The 25,140-nt window shown below is 43.3% G+C and overlaps 1 protein-coding gene across 5 annotated transcripts in view; it reads right to left on the minus strand.

Moving 5' to 3' along the window:
* Positions 1 to 11,135, minus strand: part of CMTR1 (cap methyltransferase 1) — a 392,012-nt gene extending 380,877 nt beyond the window's left edge. For 2 of the 5 annotated variants that reach the window (XM_053712702.1, XM_053712699.1), the window contains exon 1: positions 10,632 to 10,812. The gene's annotated coding sequence lies outside the window, so the exon portion shown is untranslated. Of the gene's footprint in view, positions 1 to 10,631; positions 10,813 to 11,088 lie in introns of those variants that run through there. The other 3 variants (XM_053712701.1, XM_053712698.1, XM_053712700.1) reach the window with 3 other exon arrangements.
* Positions 11,136 to 25,140: the final 14,005 nt, after the last annotated feature.

The raw sequence follows: 25,140 nt of genomic DNA on the forward strand, positions 1-25,140 counted from the left end.
CAGTGCTATACAGGGGCAGTAAAGGACTCTTGTGTGTGATGTACAGTACCAAATACAGTGTATGTATAACAGGAGGTTGTAATGTGATATACAGTGATATACAGGGGTAGTAAAGGGCTCTTGTGTGTGATATACAGTACCAAGTACAGTGTATGTATAACAGGGGGTTGTAATGTGATATACAGTGCTATACAGGGGCAGTAAAGGACTCTTGTGTGTGATGTACAGTACCAGGTACTGTGCACGTATAATAGGGGGTTGTAATGTGATATACAGTTATATACAGGGTAGTAAAGGACTCTTGTGTGTGATGTACAGTACCAAGTACAGTGTATGTATAACAGGGGGTTGTAAAGTGATATACAGGGGCAGTAAAGGACTCTGGTGTGTGATGTACAGTACCAAGTACAGTGTATGTATAACAGGGGATTGTAATGTGATATACAGTGATATACAGGGGTAGTAAAGGGCTCTTGCGTGTGATGTACAGTACCAAGTACTGTGTACGTACAATAGGGGGTTGTAATGTGATATACAGTGATATACGGGGCAGTAAAGGACTCTTGTGTGTGATGTACAGTACCAAGTACAGTGTATGTATAACAGGGGATTGTAATGTGACATACAGGGGTAGTGAAGGGCTCTTGCGTGTGATGTACAGTTCCAAGTACAGTGTATGTATAACAGGGGATTGTAATGTGATATACAGTGATATACAGGGGCAGTAAAGGACTCTTGTGTGGGATGTACAGTACCAAGTACAGTGTATGTATAACAGGGGATTGTAATGTGATATACAGTGATATACAGGGGCAGTAAAGGACTCTTGTGTGTGATGTACAGTACCAAGTACAGTGTATGTATAACAGGGGGTCTAGTCTCATATAAATTGGTACAGAGGGTAGTACTGAGGGTTCTGTATATGTTAGCCAAGGGAATCTGGTCTGCCTTACTCAGTAACATACAAGGGGCAGTAAGGACTGGGGTACTCAGTGTTTGATGTGTAATGCTGAGTAATGTGTATGTCATGGGTCTGGGCACAGTTATACACAGGGAACAACAAGGAAAGTAATACAGAGGGTACTGAGTATGTATGCCATGGGTCTGGGCACAGTTATACAAAGGGCACTGTAAGGACAGTAATACAGAGGGTACAGAGAATGTATGCTATGGGTTTGGGCACAGTTATATACAAGTAACAAAAAGGAAAGTAATACAGAGGGTACTGAGTATGTACGTCATGGGTCTGGGCACAATTATATACAAATAACAAAAAGGAAAGTAATACAGAGGGTACCGAGTATGTATGTCATGGGTCTGGGCACAATTATATACAAGGAACAAAAAGGAAAGTAATACAGAGGGTACTGAGTATGTATGTCATGGGTCTGGGCACAGTTACACAGGGAACAGTAAGGACAGTAATACAGAGGGTACTGAGTATGTTTGCCATGGGTCTGGGCACAGTTACACAGGGAACAGTAAGGACAGTAAGACAGAGGGTACTGAGTATGTTTGCCATGGGTCTGGGCACAGTTATACACAGGGAACAACAAGGAAAGTAATACAGAGGGTACAGAGTATGTATGTCATGGGTCTTGGCACAACTATATACAAGGAACAAAAAGGAAAGTAATACAGAGGGTACTGAGTATGTATGCTATGGGTCTGGGCACAATTATACTCCAGGATCAAAAAGGAAAGTAATACAGAGGGTACTGAGTATGTACGTCATAGGTCTGGGCACAATTATATACAAGGAACAAAAAGGAAAGTAATACAGAGGGTACTGAGTATGTACGTCATAGGTCTGGGCACAATTATATACAAGGAACAAAAAGGAAAGTAATACAGAGGGTACTGAGTATGTACCTCATAGGTCTGGGCACAATTATATACAAGGAACAAAAAGGAAAGTAATACAGAGGGTACTGAGTATGTACGTCATGGGTCTGGACACAATTATATACAAGGAACAAAAAGGAAAGTAATACAGAGGGTACTGAGTATGTACGTCATGGGTCTGGGCACAATTATATACAAACAACAAAAAGGAAAGTAATACAGAGGGTACTGAGTATGTATGTCATGGGTCTGGGCACAATTATATACAAGGAACAAAAAGGAAAGTAATACAGAGGGTACTGAGTATGTATGTCATGGGTCTGGACACAATTATATACAAGGAACAAAAAGGAAAGTAATACAGAGAGTACTGAGTATGTACGTCATGGGTCTGGGCACAATTATATACAAACAACAAAAAGGAAAGTAATACAGAGGGTACTGAGTATGTATGTCATGGGTCTGGGCACAATTATATACAAGGAACAAAAAGGAAAGTAATACAGAGGGTACTGAGTATGTATGTCATGGGTCTGGGCACAATTATATACAAGGAACAAAAAGGAAAGTAATACAGAGGGTACTGAGTATGTACGTCATGGGTCTGGGCACAATTATATACAAACAACAAAAAGGAAAGTAATACAGAGGGTACTGAGTATGTATGTCATGGGTCTGGGCACAATTATATACAAGGAACAAAAAGGAAAGTAATACAGAGGGTACTGAGTATGTATGCTATGGGTCTGGGCACAGTAAGCACAGTAATAAAGATGGTAATATGTATGTATGCCTGGGATGTGGGCACAGTGATACACAGAGGCAGTAACACAGATGGAACTGGGTATGGATGCTTGGCGGGTAGGCACAGTAACACAGATGGTACTATGTATGTAAGCCTGGAGTCTGGGCACAGTGATACACAGGGGCAGTAACACAGATGGTACTGGGTATGTATGCCAGGGGTGTGAGCACTATAACACAGAGGGTATTCGGTTTGTATGCCTGGGGTGTGGGCACAGTGATACACAGAGGGTAGTGGGCATGTTTGCCTGGGGTGTGGGCACTATAACACAGAGGGTATTCGGTTTCTATGCCTGGGGTGTGGGCACAGTAACACAGAGCGTATTTGGTATGTATGCCTGGGGTGTGGGGAACAGTGATACACAGAGGATAGTGGGTATGTATGCCTGGGGTGTGGGCACAGTAACAAAGAGGTTATTCGGTATGTATGCCTGGGGTGTGGGCACAGTAACAAAGAGGGTATTCGGTATGTATGCCTGGGGTGTGGACACAGTAACAAAGAGGGTATTCGGTATGTATGCCTGTGGTGTGGGCACAGTGATACACCAAGGGTACTGGGTTTGTATGTCTGGGGTCTGGGCACAGTAATACACAGGGCAGAAACATAGAGGGCAGTGGGTATGTATGCCTGGGGTGTGGGCACAGTAATACAGAGGGTAGTGGGTATGTATGCCTGGGGTGTGGGCACAGTAACAAAGAGGGTATTCGGTATATATGTCTGGGGTCTGGGCACAGTAATACACAGGGCAGAAACATAGAGTGTAGTGGGTATGTATGCCTGGGGTGTGGGCACAGTAATATAGAGGGTACTGGGTATGTATGCCTAGGGTGTGGGCACAGTAACACAGAGGGTAGTGGGTATGTATGCCTGGGGTGTGGGACAGTAACACAGAGGGTACTGGGTATGTATGTCTGGCGTGTTGGCACAGTAACACAGATGGTACTATGTATGTAAGCCTGGAGTCTGGGCACAGTGATACACAGGGGCAGTAACACAGATGGTACTGGGTATGTATGCCAGGGGTGTGAGCACTATAACACAGAGGGTATTCGGTTTGTATGCCTGGGGTGTGGGCACAGTGATACACAGAGGGTAGTGGGCATGTTTGCCTGGGGTGTGGGCACTATAACACAGAGGGTATTCGGTTTCTATGCCTGGGGTGTGGGCACAGTAACACAGAGCGTATTTGGTATGTATGCCTGGGGTGTGGGGAACAGTGATACACAGAGGATAGTGGGTATGTATGCCTGGGGTGTGGGCACAGTAACAAAGAGGTTATTCGGTATGTATGCCTGGGGTGTGGGCACAGTAACAAAGAGGGTATTCGGTATGTATGCCTGGGGTGTGGACACAGTAACAAAGAGGGTATTCGGTATGTATGCCTGTGGTGTGGGCACAGTGATACACCAAGGGTACTGGGTTTGTATGTCTGGGGTCTGGGCACAGTAATACACAGGGCAGAAACATAGAGGGCAGTGGGTATGTATGCCTGGGGTGTGGGCACAGTAATACAGAGGGTAGTGGGTATGTATGCCTGGGGTGTGGGCACAGTAACAAAGAGGGTATTCGGTATATATGTCTGGGGTCTGGGCACAGTAATACACAGGGCAGAAACATAGAGTGTAGTGGGTATGTATGCCTGGGGTGTGGGCACAGTAATATAGAGGGTACTGGGTATGTATGCCTAGGGTGTGGGCACAGTAACACAGAGGGTAGTGGGTATGTATGCCTGGGGTGTGGGACAGTAACACAGAGGGTACTGGGTATGTATGTCTGGCGTGTTGGCACAGTAACACAGATGGCAGTGGATATGTGTGTCTGGGGTGTGGGCACAGTAACACAGAGGGTAGTGGGTATGTGTGTCTGGGGTGTGGGCACAGTAACACAGAGGGTAGTGGGTATGTATGCTTGGGGTGTGGGCACAGTAACACAGAGGGTATTCGGTATGTATGCCTGGGGTGTGGGCACAGTAACACAGAGGGTAGTGGGTATGTGTGTCTGGGGTGTGGGCAGAGTAACACAGAGGGCATTCGGTATGTATGTCTGGGGTGTGGGAAGAGTAATACAGAGGGTAGTGGGTATGTATGCCTGGAGTAAGGGAACAGTGCACAGAGGGTAGTGGGTATGTATGCTTGGGGTGTGGGCACAGTAACATAAAAGATAGTCGATATGTATGCCTGGGGTGTGGGCACAGTAACAGAGGGTAGTGGGTATGTATGTCTGGGGTGTGGGCACAGTGATACACAGGACGGTAACATAAAGGGTAGTTGGTATGTATGCATGGGTTGTGGGCACAGTAACATAAAATATAGTCGATATGTATGCCTGGGGTGTGGGCACAGTAACACAGAGCGTACTGGGTATGTATGCCTGGGGTGTGGGCACAGTAACACAGAGGGTAGTGGGTATGTATGCCTGGGGGGTGGGCACAGTAACACAGAGGGTAAGTTGTATGTATGCCTGGGGTGTGGGCACAGTAAGACAGAGGGTATTCGGTATGTATGCCTGGGGTGTGGGCACAGTAACACAGAGGGTAGTGGGTATGTATGCCTGGGGTGTGGGCACAGTAACACAGAGGGTAGTGGGTATGTATGCCTGGGGTGTGGGCACAGTTACACAGAGGGTAGTGGGTATGTATGCATGGGGTGTGGGCACAGTAACACAGAGGGTATTCAGTATGTATGTCTGGGGTGTGGGCACAGTAACATATAGGGTAGTGGGTATGTATGCCTGGGCTGAGTGCAGAGAAACACAGAGGGTAGTGGGTATGTATGCCTGGAGTAAGGGCACAGTACACAGAGGGTAGTGGGTATGTATGCTTGGGGTGTGGGCACAGTAACACAGAGGGCATTCAGTATGTATGCCTGGGGTGTGAGCACAGTGATACACAGAGGGTAGTGGGTATGTATGCCTGCCTGGGGTGTGGGCACAATAACAGAGAGGATAGTTGATATGTATGCCTGGGGTGTGGGCACAGTAACACAGAGGGTATTCAGTATGTATGTCTGGGGTGTGGGCACAGTAACACAGAGGGTAGTGGGTATGTATGCCCGGGATGTGGGCACAGTAACACAGAAAGTATTTGGTATGTATGCCTGAAACAAAACAAAGTAAACCCAGCAACCACAGGGATGGCCTTATCAGGCTAGGTGCACGTAGGAACAAGCTGGCGACCTCCAGACAAACAGAAATCCACAAACAATATGAATCTTCAGCACCTTTCAATGAATAAAATGTCCTTTATTGAATACACATGGACAGAAACTTATGCAACGTTTCGGAAACACAGTCCCTTAATCATGCATGATTAAGTTTCTGTCCATGTGTATTCAATAAAGGACATTTTATTCATTGAAAGGTGCTGAGGATTCATATTGTTTGTGGTATGTATGCCAGGGGTGAGGGCACAGTGATACACAGAGCGGTAACATTGAGAGTAGTTGGTATGTATGCATGGGGTGTGGGCACTGTAACAGAGAGGATAGTCGATATGTATGCCTGGGGTGTGGGCACAGTAACAAAGGTTAGTGGGTATGTATGTCTGGGGTGTGGGCACAGTAACACAGAAGGTATTTGGTATGTATGCCTAGGGTGTGGGCATGTATGCTTGGGGTGTGGGCACAGTAACACAGAGGGTATTTGGTATGTAACCCTGGGGTGTGGGCACAGTAACACAGAGGGTATTTGGTATGTATGCATGGGGTGTGGGCACAGTAAGACAGAGGGTATTCGGTATGTATGCCTGGGATGTGGGCACAGTAACACAGAGGGTAGTGGGTATGTATGCCTGGGGTGAGGGCACAGTAAGACAGAGAGTATTCGGTATATATGCCTGGGGTGTGGGCACAGTAACACAGAGGGTAGTGGGTATGTATGCCTGGGGTGTGGGCACAGTAACACAGAGGGTAGTGGGTATGTATACCTGGGGTGTGGGCACAGTAACACAAAGGGCATTCGGTATGTATGCCTGGGGCGTGGGCACAGTAACACAGAGGGCATTCGGTATGTATGCCTGAAGTGTGGGCACAGTAAAACAGAGGGTATTCGGTATGTATGCCTGGGGTGTGGGCACAGTAACACAGAGGGTATTTGGTATGTATGCCTGGGGTGTGGACACAGTAACACAGAGGGTAGTGGGTATGTATGCCTGGGGTGTGGGCAAAGTAACACAGACTGTATTCGGTATGTATGCCTGGGGTGTGGGCACAGTGACACAGAGGGTATTCGGTATGTATGCCTGGGGTGTGGACACAGTAACACAGAGGGTAGTGGGTATGTATGCCTGGGGTGTGGGCAAAGTAACACAGACTGTATTCGGTATGTATGCCTGGGGTGTGGGCACAGTGACACAGAGGGTATTCGGTATGTATGCCTGGGGTGTGGGCAAAGTAACACAGACTGTATTCGGTATGTATGCCTGGGGTGTGGGCACAGTAACACAGAGGGTAAGTTGTATGTATGTCTGGGGTGTGGGCACAGTAAGACAGAGGGTATTCGGTATGTATGCCTGGGGTGTGGGCACAGTAAGACAGAGGGTATTCGGTATGTATGCCTGTGGTGTGGGCACAGTGATACACAGGACGGTAACATTGAGGCTAGTTGGTATGTATGCATGGGGTGTGGGCACAGTAACAGAGAGGATAATCGATATTTATGCCTGGGGTGTCGGCACAGTAACAGAGGTTAGTGGGTATGTATGTCTGGGGTGTGGGCATGTATGCTTGGGGTAACATTGAGGGTAGTGGGTATGTATGCCTGGGGTGTGGGCACAGTAACACAGAGGGTAGTGGGTATGTATGCCTGGGGTGAGAGCATAGTAACACAGAGGGTAGTCGGTATCTATGCCTGGGGTGTGGGCACAGTAAGACAGAGGGTAGTCGGTATGTATGCCTGTGGTGTGGGAACAGTAACACAGAGGGTAGTGGGTATGTATGCATGGGGTGTGAGCACAGTAACACAGAGGGTAAGTTGTATGTATGCCTGGGGTGAGGGCACAGTAACACAGAGGGTAGTGGGTGTGTATGCCTGGGGTGTGGGCACAGTTATACAGAGGGTAATCGGGATGAATGCCTGGAGTGTGGGCACAGTAACACAGAGGGTATTCAGTATGTATGTCTGAGGTGTGGGCACAGTAACACAGAGGGTACTGGGTATGAATGCCTGGGGTGTAGGCACAGTAAGACAGAGGGTAGTCGGTATGTATGCCTGTGGTGTGGGAACAGTAACACAGAGGGTAGTGGGTATGTATGCATGGGGTGTGAGCACAGTAACACAGAGGGTAAGTTGTATGTATGCCTGGAGTGTGGGCACAGTAACACAGAGGGTAGTGAGTATGTATGCCTGGGGTGTGGGCACAGTAACACAGAGGGTATTCGGTATGTATGCCTGGGGTGTGGGAACAGTAAGACAGAGGGTATTGGGTATGTATGCCTGGTCTGTGGGCACAGTAACACAGAGGATATTCGGTATGCATGCCTGGTGTTTGGGCACAGTAACACAGAGGGCATTGGGTATGTATGCATGGGGTGTGGGCAGAGTAACAAAGAGGGTATTTGGTATGTATGCCTGGGGTGAAGGCACAGTAACACAAAGGGTATTCGGTATGTATACATGGGGTGTGGGCACAGTAACACAGAGGGTATTCGGTATGTATGCCTGGGGTGTGGGCACAGTAAGACAGAGGGTATTCGGTATGTATGCCTGGGGTGAAGGCACAGTAACACAAAGGGTATTCGGTATGTATGCATGGGGTGTGGGCACAGTAACACAGAGGGTATTCAGTACGTATGTCTGAGGTGTGGGCACAGTAACACAGAGGGTACTGGGTATGAATGCCTGGGGGTGTGGGCACAGTAACACAGAGGGTACTGGGTATGTATGCCTGGGGTGTGGGCACAGTAACACAGAGGGTATTCAGTATGTATGCCTGGGGTGTGGGCACAGTAACACAGAGGGTAGTGGGTATGTATGCCTGGGGTGTGGGCACAGTAACACAGAGGGTATTGGGTATGTATGCCTGGGGTGTGGGCACAGTAACACAGATGGTAGTGGGTATGTATGCCTGGCGTGTGGGCACAGTAATACACAGAGGGTATTGGGTATGTATGCTTGGGGTGTGGGCACAGTAACACAGATGGTAGTGGGTATGTATGCCTGGGGTGTGGGCATGTATGCCTGGCGTGTGGGCACAGTAATACACAGAGGGTATTGGGTATGTATGCTTGGGGTGTGGGCACAGTAACACAGAGGATAGTGGGTATGTATGCTTGGAGCGTGGGAACAGTAACACAGAGGGTATTTGGTATGTATGCCTGGGGTGTAGGCACAGTAACACAGAGGATAGTGGGTATGTATGCTTGGGACGTGGGCACAGTAACACAGAGGGTAGTGTGTATGTATGCCTGGGCTGAGGGCACAGTAACACAGAGGATAGTGGGTATGTATGCCTGGGGTGTGGGCACATTAACACAGAGGATAGTGGGTATGTATGCCTGGGGTGTGGGCACAGTAACACAGAGGGTAGTGGGTATGTATGCCTGGGGTGAGGGCACAGTAACGCAGAGGATAGTGGGTATGTATGCCAGGGGTGTGGGCACAGTAACACAGAGGGTAGTGGGTATTTATGCCTGGGGTGAGGGCACAGTAACACAGAGGATAATGGGTATGTATGCCTGGGGTGTGGACACAGTAACACAGAGGGTATTCGGTATGTATGCCTGAAGTGTGGGCACAGTAACACTGAGGGTAGTGGGTATGCATGCCTGAAGTGTGGGCACAGTAACACAGAGGGTAGTGGGTATGTATGCCTGAAGTGTGGGCACAGTAACACAGAGGGTAGTGGGTATGTATGCCTGAAGTGTGGGCACAGTAACACAGAGGGTAGTGGGTATGTATGCCTGAAGTGTGGGCACAGTAACACAGAGGGTAGTGGGTATGTATGCCTGGGGTGTGAGCACAGTAACACAGAGGGTAGTGGGTATGTATGCCTGGGGTGTGAGCACAGTAACACAGAGGGTAGTGGGTATGTATGCCTGGGGTGTGAGCACAGTAACACAGAGGGTAGTGGGTATTTATGCCTGGGGTGTGAGCACAGTAACACAGAGGGTAGTGGGTATGTATGCCTGAAGTGTGGGCACAGTAACACAGAGAGTAGTGGGTATGTATGCCTGGGGTGTGAGCACAGTAACACAGAGGGTAGTGGGTATTTATGCCTGGGGTGTGAGCACAGTAACACAGAGGGTAGTGGGTATGTATGCCTGGGGTGTGAGCACAGTAACACAGAGGGTAGTGGGTATGTATGCCTGGCGTGTGAGCACAGTAACACAGAGAGTAGTGGGTATGTATGCCTGGGGTGTGAGCACAGTAACACAGAGGGTAGTGGGTATGTATGCCTGGGGTGTGAGCACAGTAACACAGAGGGTAGTGGGTATGTATGCCTGAAGTGTGGGCACAGTAACACAGAGGGTAGTGGGTATGTATGCCTGAAGTGTGGGCACAGTAACACAGAGGGTAGTGGGTATGTATGCCTGAAGTGTGGGCACAGTAACACAGAGAGTAGTGGGTATGTATGCCTGGCGTGTGGGCACAGTAACACAGAGGGTAGTGGGTATGTATGCCTGAAGTGTGGGCACAGTAACACAGAGGGTAGTGGGTATGTATGCCTGGCGTGTGGGCACAGTAACACAGAGGGTAGTGGGTATGTATGCCTGAAGTGTGGGCACAGTAACACAGAGGGTAGTGGGTATGTATGCCTGAAGTGTGGGCACAGTAACACAGAGGGTAGTGGGTATGTATGCCTGAAGTGTGGGCACAGTAACACAGAGGGTAGTGGGTATGTATGCCTGGCGTGTGGGCACAGTAACACAGAGGGTAGTGGGTATGTATGCCTGAAGTGTGGGCACAGTAACACAGAGAGTAGTGGGTATGTATGCCTGGAGGAACAACAGCAGCACATTGAGGTTATAACCACAGGCTGTACTACCTGCTCACTGGGCTCGGCAGCCGGTGTATACGAGTGACCTGTGGCCCCGGTAACCAGTGTGTATATATCACTAGGACACTCACACGCTCCCCCGGCTCAGGTTTCGTTTCTCTTCTATGTTTATCTCAAATGCTTTGGCGCTTGGGTCCTTCCAGGCCTGTGGCGCGATTTGATGACGTCACGACGTGTCCTTCGTGGTGCCTGATAGTGCAGGAGGGTTCAGCACTCCCGGGAGTCCCAAATAATCCAGAAACTGGTAGCTTACTCGGCCTCTATTAGCAGTTATATCACGTCTGCCCTCGTGTTTATGGCAAAATGCCAACCTGGCACAGCAGCCCAGAAGGTATCGACTGGCACAGACCAGCAGAAGAAGTTAGGCAATTTTCCATTATTCAAAACCTAATGCGGATTCCATGTTAAATAAAAACAAAGAAAAAATAAGGTTTGTTTCATTTACCCCAGGGCCCAGACTGAACAGAATCCAATGCCAAAATTAGGACCCTAATTTGGGTTAGGGCCCCTCAAGAGCCCACTGAATGCACTGACCCCCATCCACTCTCACATGTCATAATGCGTATACATGCATGATACAAACACCTGCCCTATAAAAACTAGTCTGTGGGACACTTAGAGACTACTCAAATAAAAGAATCCAATGACACCAAAGTTAGGACCATAATAACTTGGGGATAAGACCCCACAGAATCCCCCTGAATGCACTGCCCCTATTCACTCCATACCTCCCAACATTTCAAAAGAGGGACACACACCCCAGCGGCAAAAGTGTGTTGGGCAGGAGCAGGGATGGGGATTTTAAAAAAAAAAATCATAAGCCCAAAGCAGTATAAATAAATTTCTAAATAAAGTCATATCTTTTAATACTCTTAGGCAGCAAATCAAACACAAGCTCAAACCACTGGTGTAGCTATGTGAGCTCTGTATTTAATTAGCTTTTGCAGAGACAGTGCTAAATATTTTTGTCTTAATTGGACATTTAATAATAGATTCTTTAACCCCTTAAGGACCAAGGCCATTTTTCAATTTCTTTCCCTTAAGGACCAAGGCTATTTTTACATTTTTGCGGTGTTTGTGTTTAGCTGTAATTTTCTTCTTACTCATTTACTGTACCCACACATTATATACCGTTTTTCTCGCCATTAAATGGACTTTCTAAAGATACCATTATTTTCATCATATCTTATAATTTACTATAAATTTTTTTATAAAATATGAGGAAAAAATGGAAAAAAACACACTTTTTCTAACTTTGGCCCCCAAAATCTGTTACACATCTACAACCACCAAAAAACACCCATGGTAAATAGTTTCTAAATTTTGTCCTGAGTTTAGAAATACCCAATGTTTACATGATCTTTGCTTTTTTTGCAAGTTATAGGGCAATAAGTACAAGTAGCACTTGGCTATTTCCAAACCAATTTTTTTCAAAATTAGCGCTAGTTATATTGGAACACTGATATCTTTCAGGAATTCTTGAATATCCCTTGACATGTATATATTTTTTTTTAGAAGACATCCCAAAGTATTGATCTAGGCCCATTTTGGTATATTTCAAGCCACCATTTCACTGCCAAATGCGATCAAATAAAAAAAATTGTTCACTTTTTCACAAATTTTTTCACAAACTTTAGGTTTGTCACTGAAATTATTTACAAACAACTTGTGCAATTATGGCATATATGGTTGTAAATGCTTCTCTGGGATCCTCTTTGTTCAGAAATAACAGACATATATGGCTTTGGCGTTGCTTTTTGGTAATTAGAAGGCCGCTAAATACCACTGCGCATTACACGTGTATTATGCCCAGCAGTGAAGGGGTTAATTAGGGAGCATGTAGGGAACTTCTAGGGTTAATTTTAGCTTTAGTGTAGTGTAGTAGACAACCTCAAGTATTGATCAAGGCCCATCTTGGTATATTTCATGCCACCATTTCACCGCCAAATGCCATCAAATTAAAAAAATCGTAACATTTTTCACAATTTTAGGTTTCTCACTGAAATTATTTACTAACAGCTTGTGCAATTATGGCACACATGGTTGTAAATGCTTCTCTGGGATCCCATTTGTTCAGAAATAGCAGACATATATGGCTTTGGAGTTTCTTTTTGGTAATTACAAGGCGGCAAAATGCCGCTGCGCATCACACGTGTATTTTGTCTAGCAGTGAAGGGGTTAACTAGGTAGCTTGTAGGGAGCTTGCAGGGTTAATTTTAGCTTTAGTGTAGAGATCAGCCTCCCACCTGACACATCCCACCCCTGATCCCTCCCAAACAGTTCTCTTCCCTCCCTCACCCCAAAATTGTCCCCGCCATCTTAAGTACTGGCAGAAAGTCTGCCAGTACTAAAATAAAAGCTCTCTTTTAATTTTTTTAAAAATTGTCCCAGCATATTTACATATGCTGCTGTGTAGGAGCCCCCCATAGCACCCAACCTCCCTGAGCCCCCCCACACAGCTCTCTAATCTCCCCCCTCTCACTATTTGGTGCCATTTTGGGTACTGGCAGCTGTCTGCCAGTACCCACTTTTCAAACTTTAGTGCACTTTTTTTTAATATTTTTTTTTTCTGTAGTGTAGCTGGCCCCCCCTCAATACCCCCCACCCCCCTCTCCCAGATCCTTTTTATAAATAGAAATTTAGCCCTCATCACCCGCTCCCACCACAGATCACCTCCCGCTCCCACCACAACCGGACCGTTTATGTGGCATGCTTTGTTAAGATCGCGGGCGCGCGCACATGCGCGCGCACGCACCCCCGCCCCCGTGCACGCGCCCGCACGCACCGGTACTAATTCCGGGACCAAGATTCCCAGCGATGGGCCACCTCCTCCCTGTAACTGCTCCCACCCACCAACGATCGGCACCATCGCTGGCCGATGCAGAGAGGGCCACAGAGTGGCCCTCTCTGCATCGGTGTGCCAGAAAAGGTATTGCCATGATGCCTCAATATCGAGGCATCACGGCAATACCTTGAAAGCGGCTGGAAGCGATCAGGATCGCTTCCAGCCGCTTTAAACACTTAGGTCGTACAGGGTACGTCGCTGGTCTTTAAAGACCAGGTTGTGTGCGACGTACCCTGTACGACTCGTGTCGTTAAGGGGTTAAAACTGCTTTCTGCATTCCCCATTCATATTCTAGATTCTGGCCTTTAAAGTCAGCAACAATGCACAGTAACACAAGCTACACATATATATGTACACACACTCAAATACACAGAAACACACACTTCATAGCATACACACACATGCAGATACACATACTACATAGCATACACTTATACATACAGATACACACACATACTTCATATAGGGTTGCCACCTTCAATACAAAAAAATAAGGGACGCCTGCCACAGCGGGGGCCACACCCCTCTGGACCACGATGATGATCACAGGACCGATGACATGCCAGTAGTAAATCACAACTTAAAGGGACACTCTAATCAAAATTAAACTTTCATTATTCAGATAGAGCATGCAATTTTAAACAACTTCCCAATTTACTTCCATTAACAAAATGTAAACACAAAAAAAAATAAACTTTGAGTCACCAGCTCCTACTGAGCATGTGCAAGAATTCACAGACTATACGTATATGCATTTGTGATTGGCTGATTGCTATCACATGGTACAGGGGGAGTGGAAATATACATAACTTTAAAATTTGTTAGAAAAAAATCTACTACTCATTTGAAATTCAGAGTAAATGCTATTGTATTGTCTTGTTATCTTGCATTTGTTGATTATGCAAATCTACTGTGTTTACTGGTCCTTTGACACTAGGTCAAAATATGTCACAGACTGTATTTGAGTGGGAAGAACTGTTATGAATAATGCCTTTTAGGCGGCATAACAGATGGGTACGAGCATGCAATGTTCCGCTAGATGTTCCACTTAATGGTCCTTCTAGACAGTCCTTCCTCGGCAGCCCTTAACTAATGACACTAAACCTACTTATCCCTTCATCTACCCTTCTGGATTATTCTCCCTGCACTGACAAGATATTATAATGATTCCCTGAAGACGTCATAGTAATCACTATAGAAAGCCAGAGGTGATCCTGAAAATGTCTGCTCCTTAGCGGACTGCGCTGCCTAAAGAGGTATGATAATGACTGATGATGTGATAAGATGAGACAGGATTTGTCATTGTGTGGCATGATGACATTGAATGGTGTGACAAGACAGTGGCATAGTACAGTTACAAGATGTGGCATAGTGTGACAAGAACATGGTGTAACAATATATGATATGGTGTAACAAGAGGTGGCATAGTGTGACAAGAACATGGTGTAACAATATATGATATGGTGTAACAAGAGGTGGCATAGTGTGACAAGAACATGGTGTAAGAAGATGTGTTATGGTGTAACAAGATGTGGCATGTTTTGACAGAATATGTTATGGTGACAGGTTTCTTCTTTTTTTTCCTTCAACATAAATATTGTGCACAGAAAAATGTCATCTTGTCTATTTTCTGGTAGAACAGTTAATGACACTACTATGTATCTATAGATATATACTTTAGTACTGTGCTATTACTTAAGATTCCTTATTCTAGCTGATTTATACTAACAGCCAGTTTATATCAGGCATCAGATGGCCTGCATAGATGATGAAGTATGTCCCAGAAATTTCTGCTTTCCATGTAGTAGTTAGCACAGAGATTATCAGAAAATAGACAAGATGACATTTTTCTGTGCACAATATTTATGTTGAAGGAAAAAAAAGAAGAAACCTTTCACCATAACATATTCTGTCAAAACATGCCACCTCTTGTTACACCATATCACATCTTGTTACACCATGTTCTTGTCACACTATGCCACCTCTTGTTACACCATATCATATATTGTTACACCATGTTCTTGTCACACTATGCCACATCTTGTAACTGTACTATGCCACTGTCTTGTCACACCATTCAATGTCATCATGCCACACAATGACAAATCCTGTCTCATCTTATCACATCATCATTATCATACCTCTTTAGGCAGAGCAGTACGCTAAGGAGCAGACATTTTCAGGATCACCTCTGGCTTTCTAGAGTGATTACTATGACGTCTTCAGGGAATCATTATAATATCTTGTCAGTGCAGGCCAGGGAGAATAATCCAGAAGGGTAGATGAAGGGATAAGTAGGTTTAGTGCCATTAGTGAGGGGCTGCTGTCGGACTCGGAAGGACTGTCTAGTCCTAACGGTAATGGTGACAGTGACAGGAGGGCCCGGGGAGGGGATGGCAGGTCAGGTGCGTGCGTGTGTGCCTTTCAGGTAACTAACTACTGTACAGCATGAAATTAGGAAGGAGTTAAAATAATGGCAAGAAACCTAAAGAAGCTAATATTTTCCATACCCAGTGGGGATTAGTTTTTTAAGTCCCTAACTTGTACAGTACCGCACTTCAACCATATCTAATATTTACTACTAGTCTACTTAGTGAAATATATAACCTAACTTCTTAACAATTCACCAATTACAAAGATAATAGATAGATTAGATAGATATTTGAAAGTTTTAAGTCCACTCGGTTAAATATATGAATTGCTAATATCTTAGTCATGCACTTTAGGATAGATGATCAAAGGCTGTGTTCAATGACACAACTTTACTTTATAAATTAATCCATGTTATTTTTTGGCATGTTGGTGATACCTGAACAATCGTAGCCAGAGGGCTAGAGGCAGTTTTTGGGGGTGTTAGTTATTTTGCAAATGCCAAGGGTTGTGTGTGTTAAACGTACTAAATGATATGGAGAGAGGGGAAACTATTATTAAGCTAACTCATACGAACCCCCCAGGCCCCCACCACAAACAACGCTAAAGTAAAAACATGTTAGTGCACTGCGGGATAAGCATTTATTTCATGATTGAAAATAATACCACGTATTTAGGTAACGTGGGCGGGCAGCGTTTGCTAGCAAGTAGCAACTGTAATAGGTAATTAATTACAGAGTATATGTGATTGTCCTGTTACCTGTATCAGCTACTGACTAACTTACCGTGCTGCCTACTATGGAGGCTTAGGACTGAGAGCTAATGCAAGTGATGTGCGCAGTGTAACGGCGCCAGCAAACCATTCGCAGTCTCAACAGCTTACCTGGTAACAGCTTCCCTGGTAACCTGACGTCAGACCACAGTCTGAGTCAGGACTCTTCTCAGCAGTCAGAGACGAGTCGAGTAGTCGACGCAGGGCGCAGGTAGCGCAGGAAGAAAATGATCCAATCCATCCAGTAACTTCAAATACGGGACAAACCCCGTACCGTATTGATTCAATAAAGGACGCAGTATTTTAACCAGAAATACGGGACCATTCCGTATTTCAAGGGACGGGTGGCAACCCTAACTTCATAGTATACACTTATAAAGGCAGATACACACACACTACATAGTATACAATTATACATGCAGATACACACACACTACACAGCATACACTTATACATGCAGATACACACACATACTTCATAGTATACACTTATAAAGGCAGATACACACACACTACATAGCATACACTTACACATGCAGATACACATACTACATAGCATACACTTACACATGCAGATACACACACATACTTCATAGTATACACTTATAAAGGCAGATACACACACACTACATAGCATACACTTATACATGCAGATACACACACACTACACAGCATACACTTATACATGCAGATACACACACTACATAACATAAACTTAGACAGGTAGATACACACACTATGTAGCTTACACTTATACATGCAGATGCACACACACACTACATAGCATACACTTATGCAGGCAGATAAACACACACTACACAGCATACACTTATACATGCAGATACATACAGACAATACATAGTATACATACACTTATACATGCAGATACACACACACACTACATAGCATACATTTAAACATGCAGATACACATACACACATCACATAGCATACATTTAAACGTGCAGATACATACACACACTACATAGCATATGCTTAAACATGCAGATACACACACACACTACATTGCTGTCAGGCTCAACTTATTTTTTATCTAAAAGAATTAGAATGGTTGAGCTTAGTTATAAATGTGGAACACAACTGCTGGAATTCAGGTTAACAAAATATATATATGTAGCTGAAGAGGTGTATGGTTACAACATTATAATCCCAGGCAGCTGGTTGTACCATATAACCATTCAGCAGAATTTATTATATGTATAAGTTGGTTAAAGGTTCCTATTGCCACTGCATGTGGACGGAGTGCACTGGAAGTAATGTGGCAGGAGATTTAACCTAACCATGCAATTGTATATATCTGCAGCAGGTGTATAACATTTAAGTATAAGAAGTAAGTAAACATTGATATCCTATAGTAAGCTAGATGATATGCTTAACGATTAGATAAGTATACAAGTCAGGCTAAAGCTACTTGCAGACTGCAGCATGATTTGTGAGAAATGGATTGAGATAAGCAATTGGTGAAATAGCAGAGTTTAGTGAATACCCAGATGATTAGGAGGCTAACAGTATAGAAAGAGACTTTATGCTGGCAGTCCGTGTGACAATAAGGTTTGATAAGAGTAAGAGCTCACCGGTATGTAGAGAGACTTTAGTTGCGGCCGTTCAGGAGGAATAGGCTGTAGCGCTGTATTCCGAGGACAGCGTGCGTGGAGCGATGCAGGCATGTGACGTCACCGCTCACCTGGTTCAGGGAAGGTGGAGGGTTTGCAGCACAGCTCCGGTTCTTACACAGAGAGGTAAAGTAGATTCAATGATCCTACAGCCGTGCAGTGGTTATAGCTGAATAAATGAAGCTGGAGGTTAAAGTTTTGTGAACAGCGTTCACAGGAGTCACTATAAAGTGAGTTAGGTTTGAGCAGTATTGCAACTGATCAAGAGAGAGGCTGTTCTGTGGTTGGAAAGACCAATACTAAGCAATGATTGAAGTGCAGGTGAAGCTTATAAAGGTAAAGTGTGCTGCTTACTGGGTCCTAAAGAGACATAGTTGCAGATAAATGGAGAGGGAGGATGGTACCCTGACAATTGCATACACTTAAACATTGTCAGGGTGCCAGGAATCAGACTGAGACAAGAAGTGCAAAAATAATCACACCTTTATTAATAACAAAAAATAATAAAAAGTCCACAAGTCAAATAACAAGCCAGGAGTCAAAGCTAGAGCTGGTAGTTAGACGAGCCATGTCGGGAGCCAAAGCGAGTAGTCAGACGAGCCTGGAATCAGGAACAAGAAGAACAGCAGAGTCAGGAGCAAGCCAGGGATCAAGAACCATGAGGGACGTCAAACAGCCAGGTAATACACAGGAACTCACAAACAGGTCTGAGACAATGCAAGGGCAAAGCATACTGAACAGAGGCCCTTTAAATAATAAGTGATGACATCACAATTCTGAGACTGCAACTTGTCTCACACGGATGATGTACACTGGTCTTGCCATAAGAGGGCGTACAGGAAATGAGCACCATCATACACTCTGTACCAGATTCAGGAAGAGAGGTGAGTAAAATGGCTGCCAGCAGCACATGGCAAACACAACAGGGAAAAAAACCCTGACAGTACCCTCCCCTCAACGACCCCTCCCCCATGAGAGGACAAAAGGCTTATTGGAGAAACGGGCATGGAAGGCACGGAGTAGGGCGGGAGCATGAACATCAGAGGAGGGAACCCATGAACGCTCCTCCGGACCGCAGCCCCTCCAGTGAACCAAATACTGTACGCGGCCCCTGGACATACAAGAGTCAATAATGCTGCTGACCTCATATTCTTCATGGTTGTCAACAGAGATAGGACGGGGACGAGGCAACACAGTGGTAAACCGATTACAAACCAATGGTTTCAAGAGGGAGACATGAAAAACATTGGAGATGCGCATTGCAGGAGGAAGGTCAAGAGTGTAAGCCACATGATTGACCCGTCGGAGTATTCGAAAAGGACCAACATAACGAGGAGCCAGTTTAATGGAAGGTACACAAAGGTTCAAGTTGTGGGAGGACAGCCAAACCCTCTCACGAACCTGGTAGGAAGGCGCGGGCAGACGCCTATGATCAGCCTGGAACTTTTGGCGCTGCATAGAACGATGAAGGCAATCCTGAATCTGCACCCACGTGGAACAGAGTTGCCAGAGATGCTCCTCCAAAGCCGGAATGCCCTGAGACATGAATGAATCGGGCAATAAGGATGGTTGAAACCCATAATTCACCATGAACGGAATAACTGGGAGGAAGCATTAATAGCACTATTATGAATGAACTCTGCCCAAGGTAACAGTTCAGTCCAATTTTTGTGGTGATCTGAGACATAGCAATGGAGGAACTGTTCCAGAGCTTGATAAGACCATTCCGCAGCCCCATTGGATTGAGAGTGATATGCCGAGTAGAAGGAAAGCTGGATGCCCATTTGAGCACAAAAGGAATGCCAAAATCTGGAGACAAACTGGCTACCCCGGTCCGAGACTATCTCCTTGGGTAACCCATTTAAATGGAAGACCTCCTAGGCAAAAATTGAAGCAAGCTCCTGAGCGGTAGGCAGCTTCTTCAAGGGAATGCAATGTGACATTTTAGAAAAACGGTCAACCACCATTAGGATAACAGTATTGCCATTGGAAACAGGGAGCTCGACAATGAAGTCCATGGAAAGATGTGCCAAGGACGCTCACCATTAGCAATAGGTTAAAGAAGACCCACAGGAAGACGTCGAGGAGTCTTATTCTGTGCACAAACTGAGCAGGAGGCAACATACGCAGCAACATCAGAACGAAGACCTGGCCACCAGAATTGTCGAGTGACAGACCAAATCATTTGGTTCTTGCCCGGGTAACCTGCGGCTTTAGGATAGTGGTAAGTGTGCAAAAGTTTAGTTTGAAGAGTCTCAGGAACAAACCAATTACCACTAGGTTTCTCAGGAGCTGCATTGGTTTGTGCAGCCAGGATCTCCTCCCCCAAGGCAGAAGTCAAATTAGTACGTATTGTCAGTATATGGTCGGGTTATAATACAATTTATTTAATAATTATTCTTTAAAACAAACCCCCAATAAAAATGCCTATACGAAACAATTAAAATCAATATTTTATTCCTAAATTCTTTATATTAAAGTTATAAACACATTGAACTATATTTATAGGAACCAGATTATGAATCAAACTATACAAGCTTATGCTGTTATAATATTATATACAAAGATCATAAAAATATACCTTTACAATTTACCTTATTCACAATGAATTACATTAAAATACCACAATGAAATACCAGAGTATGGATCACTAACTTTAGCTTGGTTACGCAATATAACAAGATGCTTTAACAGCCAATTTATCTGAGCTGAAATAAACTCTTTTTAGCTACAATTAAAGGGACACTGAACCCAATTTTTTTCTTTTGGGATTCAGATAGAGCATGCAGAGCAGAGGGGGGGGAAAAATTCCCCCCTGCACTAATTTTCCAGTGTATATTATATAATTTTTACCATATTCCCAAAATAACTAATTCTGAGTGTTTAAATGGATAAATTAAATGATCAATTTCTTTTTTTGGCAAGGATTTTATAAATGAAGACCATTTTTAAAAAAAACCACAGACACTACCTGTATCATAAAGTTTTGTATTGTATTGTTCAAGTATGCATTGTTTTTTTATGGAGTTACTAATCTCTGGGATAGTTGGAGCGGATACTTCTTTCCATTTTTTGAAAATCATATATCTAGTTGCTAATATGGCAACGTTGACAATCTTTTTTTTTTCAGATGGAATTTTTGGGTCTACTCTAAGAAATATTACGTTTCTAAATGACAAATCCAGGTGAGTGATTCCGACCCTTTTATTTAACCAAAATTCCCTTTTTTCCACATTATTTTTAGTTTTGGACATTCCCACATCATATGTTTTAGATTAGCCGCGTTTAATGAGCATTTCGGGCATTTATTAAATTGAGGATACCCCCTTCTATGTCCCTTTTCAGGAGTAATATAAGTCATATAGAGAAGTTTTATGTGGGATTCTCGCCACGTTGCAGAAAGGGTTGTTCGTCTAACTTCTGATATAGATGCTTGGATATAATCTACCTCAATCTGATCCGGGGCTGAATTAAGCGCCCATTTAGATTCAATTTTAGATATATTATCTCTTCCATTTTCTGAATTCAGAATTTGATAGCAATGAGTAATTGATAACCGTCCCCTTTTAGCCTGTGTCAACCAGTTTTCTAGTGGTCCCAATGACCACTTCCAACCTGAATGGTTTATTATTTTCCAGGTATAGTGTCTTGCCTGTAAATTTAACGTAAAATTCCTTATGAGAAAGATCAAATCCCGTTCTTAACTCAGCAAATGTTTTAATGTGCCTTCCTGTAGTATCGACTAATTGTATTACTTTATCTAAGCCCACCTCTTGCCATCTTTGTAATGGAACTGACTGTAAGCCCTTTACAAAGTGAGGATTCCCCTTCAAGGGCAAGTATTTAGAGGCTTTTTTATCTATTTTTAGCAACTTGCATATCTTTGACCATGCCTTAATTGGAGTACAAATAGCTTTAAGATTCTTTATTTCCCTTGGTATTTCACCCAACTCAATATGTATTAGTGCTGTTGGAAGATTTGGAGAAGTTATATTCCTTTCTAAATCATTGTCCGTTACATAATCTTTAAGGCAAATCCAATCTACTACAATTCGAGCCAAGCCCGCCAGATTATATAAATAAAGATGAGGTAGAGAGCAGCCTCCAAATTTTTGGGGTATGCTGAGTTTTTCTAAGGCAATTCTAGGTTTTTTTCCTTGCCAGATAAATTTTCTAAGGGCCATGTTTAAAATTTTAACATCTTTAACCTTCAGAAGAATTGGAATATTTTGAATGATATATAACGTTTTTGGGAATAATATCATATTGTCCAGGGCAATGCAACCTGATAATGAGATGGGAAGATTCTGCCAATTTTACATTGTGTTTATAATCATCTTCAAGATTGGTGGAATGTTAAGGCTATACCACTTCTCTGGTGTTAGAGAAACTAAGATACCTAGGTATCTGAATGATTCTTTGACGATTTTAAACAGTATATTTTCCTCGGGTTGATCAGGTCTTATTAACCAAAATAATTCGGATTTACATGCGTTTATTTTATAACCTGAAAACAGACTAAACTGACTTATAATTGACAATAACTTAGGTAGATTTGTCTGGGTCTCTGTCATATATATTAAAATGTCGTCAGCATACAATGCTATCTTGAGTTCTCTATTGCCTATTTTTATTAATTTGATTTCCTGTCTAATTAATATCGCAAGGGGTTCTATTGCAACGTTAAACAGCAAAGGCGAAAGGGGACATCCCTGCCTTGTACCCCTAGCTAAGCATATGTCCGATGATTGTCTGGCATTTACTATTATCCTTGTAGAAGCTTTATTGTAAAGATTTTCAATAAATTTGGAGAATTGGCCCTTAAAGCCAAACTGAGCTAACGTATGGAGAAGATGGTCATGATTAACTGAGTCGAATGCTTTCTCAGCATCGATTGTGATAATTGCCTTATCATGATTATCTTGTCCACCCTCCTGACCCTTGTTCGACTCTGATTTAAAATAATCAATAATAAGAAACAACTCTCGGATTTTAGATGAAGAATTTTTGTTTATTAAAAATCCGGCTTGGTCCTTATGTATTATGGTTGGAAGAAGGATTTGCATTCTTTGGGCAAGGATGGAAGTCAAAAGTTTATAGTCCACATTTAACAAAGCTATTGGCCTATATGTTTCTTTCTGAGTTAAATCTTTCTCAGATTTTGGTAAGAGCATTGTATAAGAGGCCACAAAACTAACAAATTCCCCTCAATGTAGATACTATTAAATAGCTTTGTCAAATATGGAACTATCAATGGCAATATCATTTTATAAAATTCGCTAGGCAGGCCATCAGGGCCTGACGTCTTATTAATAGGCATCTCCTCAATGCTCTTCCTAACCTCCGCCTCAGTAATAGGAGAATTCATTTTTTCATTTAATTCTTGTTATATTTGGGCAAGAAATCTTGTCCCAAAAATTTGCACGTTCCTTCTTATGAATAAAGATCCTTATAATAATCTGCCATTACTTCCAAGATCTCATCTGACTTTGTGATTAATTTATCCCCTTTCTTGATAGACTCAATTGAGGCGGAACCTTTGTCTTGTTTGACTAAGTTGGCAAGAAGCTTGCCAGCTTTGTTTCCATATTTAAATAGTTGTGCTTGTATTTTTAACTCTCTTTGTGTAGTTTTATGTAGAAGGAAGGTGTTTCCTTTTTGACTTGCGTATATCTATTTCATGTTTCAGGAGTTTTATTCAATATATAATTATTATAAGTATTTAATAGTAATTTCAAGATATCCTCTTCCTTCTTTTTATATTTTTTGGTTCTATTAATATTGTACGCTAAAATCTCCCCCCTCATTACTGCTTTTGCAGCTTCCCAAAAGATCATTGGTCGGTTAACATACTCACTATTTAATTCGGCATATTCTTGAAATTTCAAACTCAGCATTGTTTTAAATTCTGGATCTGTAGCCAAATGCTGTGGGAAGTAAAATCGTGAATTTTTAGTTCTAGGATCTTGTGTACATAGTTCGAAAGTTATCAGGACATGATCCGAAACTGTAACCGGGAAGATTTTAGATTCTATATTAAAATTTAAGAATTTCTCATCTACTAGGAATAAATCGATTCTTGAGAGTGACTTATGAGCCTTCGAGAGACATGTGTAGCTTTTGGTATCTGGATTGTGTAGTCTCCAGATATCCTTAACTTTTAAACTGGAAAACAATTTAGAAAAAAAAATTAATTTCCAAGTTATCTTTCTTTGTTTTTAAGATTCGAGCGTCTTGCCTTAGTCTATCTAATGCATACATAGTAGATAAGGTTGAAAAAAGACTGAAGTCCATCGAGTTCAACCTATACAAATCTAAAATACTTACAAAAAGCTCCAGTTAAGCTTAAATAACCCCATTAAAATGTGACCCATTTAATACTAGCAATCATATCCATGAATTTTGTTTATATACAGAAATTTATCCAGACTATTTTTAAATGTATCTATGGTATTGGCATTCACTACCTCCTTTGGTAATGAGTTCCACAATTTTATTGCTCTTACAGTGAAAAAACGTTTCCGTTGCAGGAGATTAAATCTCCTTTCCTCCAACCTTAAATTATGACCTCTTGTCATAACCAATTTTCTTGGAATAAAAAGAGCTTCTGCCATCTCTGTATATGGGCCTTGAATATATTTATATAAAGTAATCATGTCACCTCTCAAGCGCCTTTTTTCTAAAGAGAACAGACCCAGTTTGGCTAGCCTCTCCTCATAGGTTAATTTCTCCAATCCCCTTATTAGCTTTGTGGCCCTTCTCTGAACTTTTTCTAGTTCTGCAATATCTTTTTTAGCAATCGGTCCCCAGAACTGCACTCCAAACTCAAGGTGAGGTCTTACCAGGGCTTTATATAATGACAGAATTATGCTTTCCTC

The sequence above is a fragment of the Bombina bombina genome, chromosome 4, assembly GCF_027579735.1.
Source record: "Bombina bombina isolate aBomBom1 chromosome 4, aBomBom1.pri, whole genome shotgun sequence".
NCBI classification, from domain to species: Eukaryota; Metazoa; Chordata; class Amphibia; order Anura; family Bombinatoridae; genus Bombina; species Bombina bombina.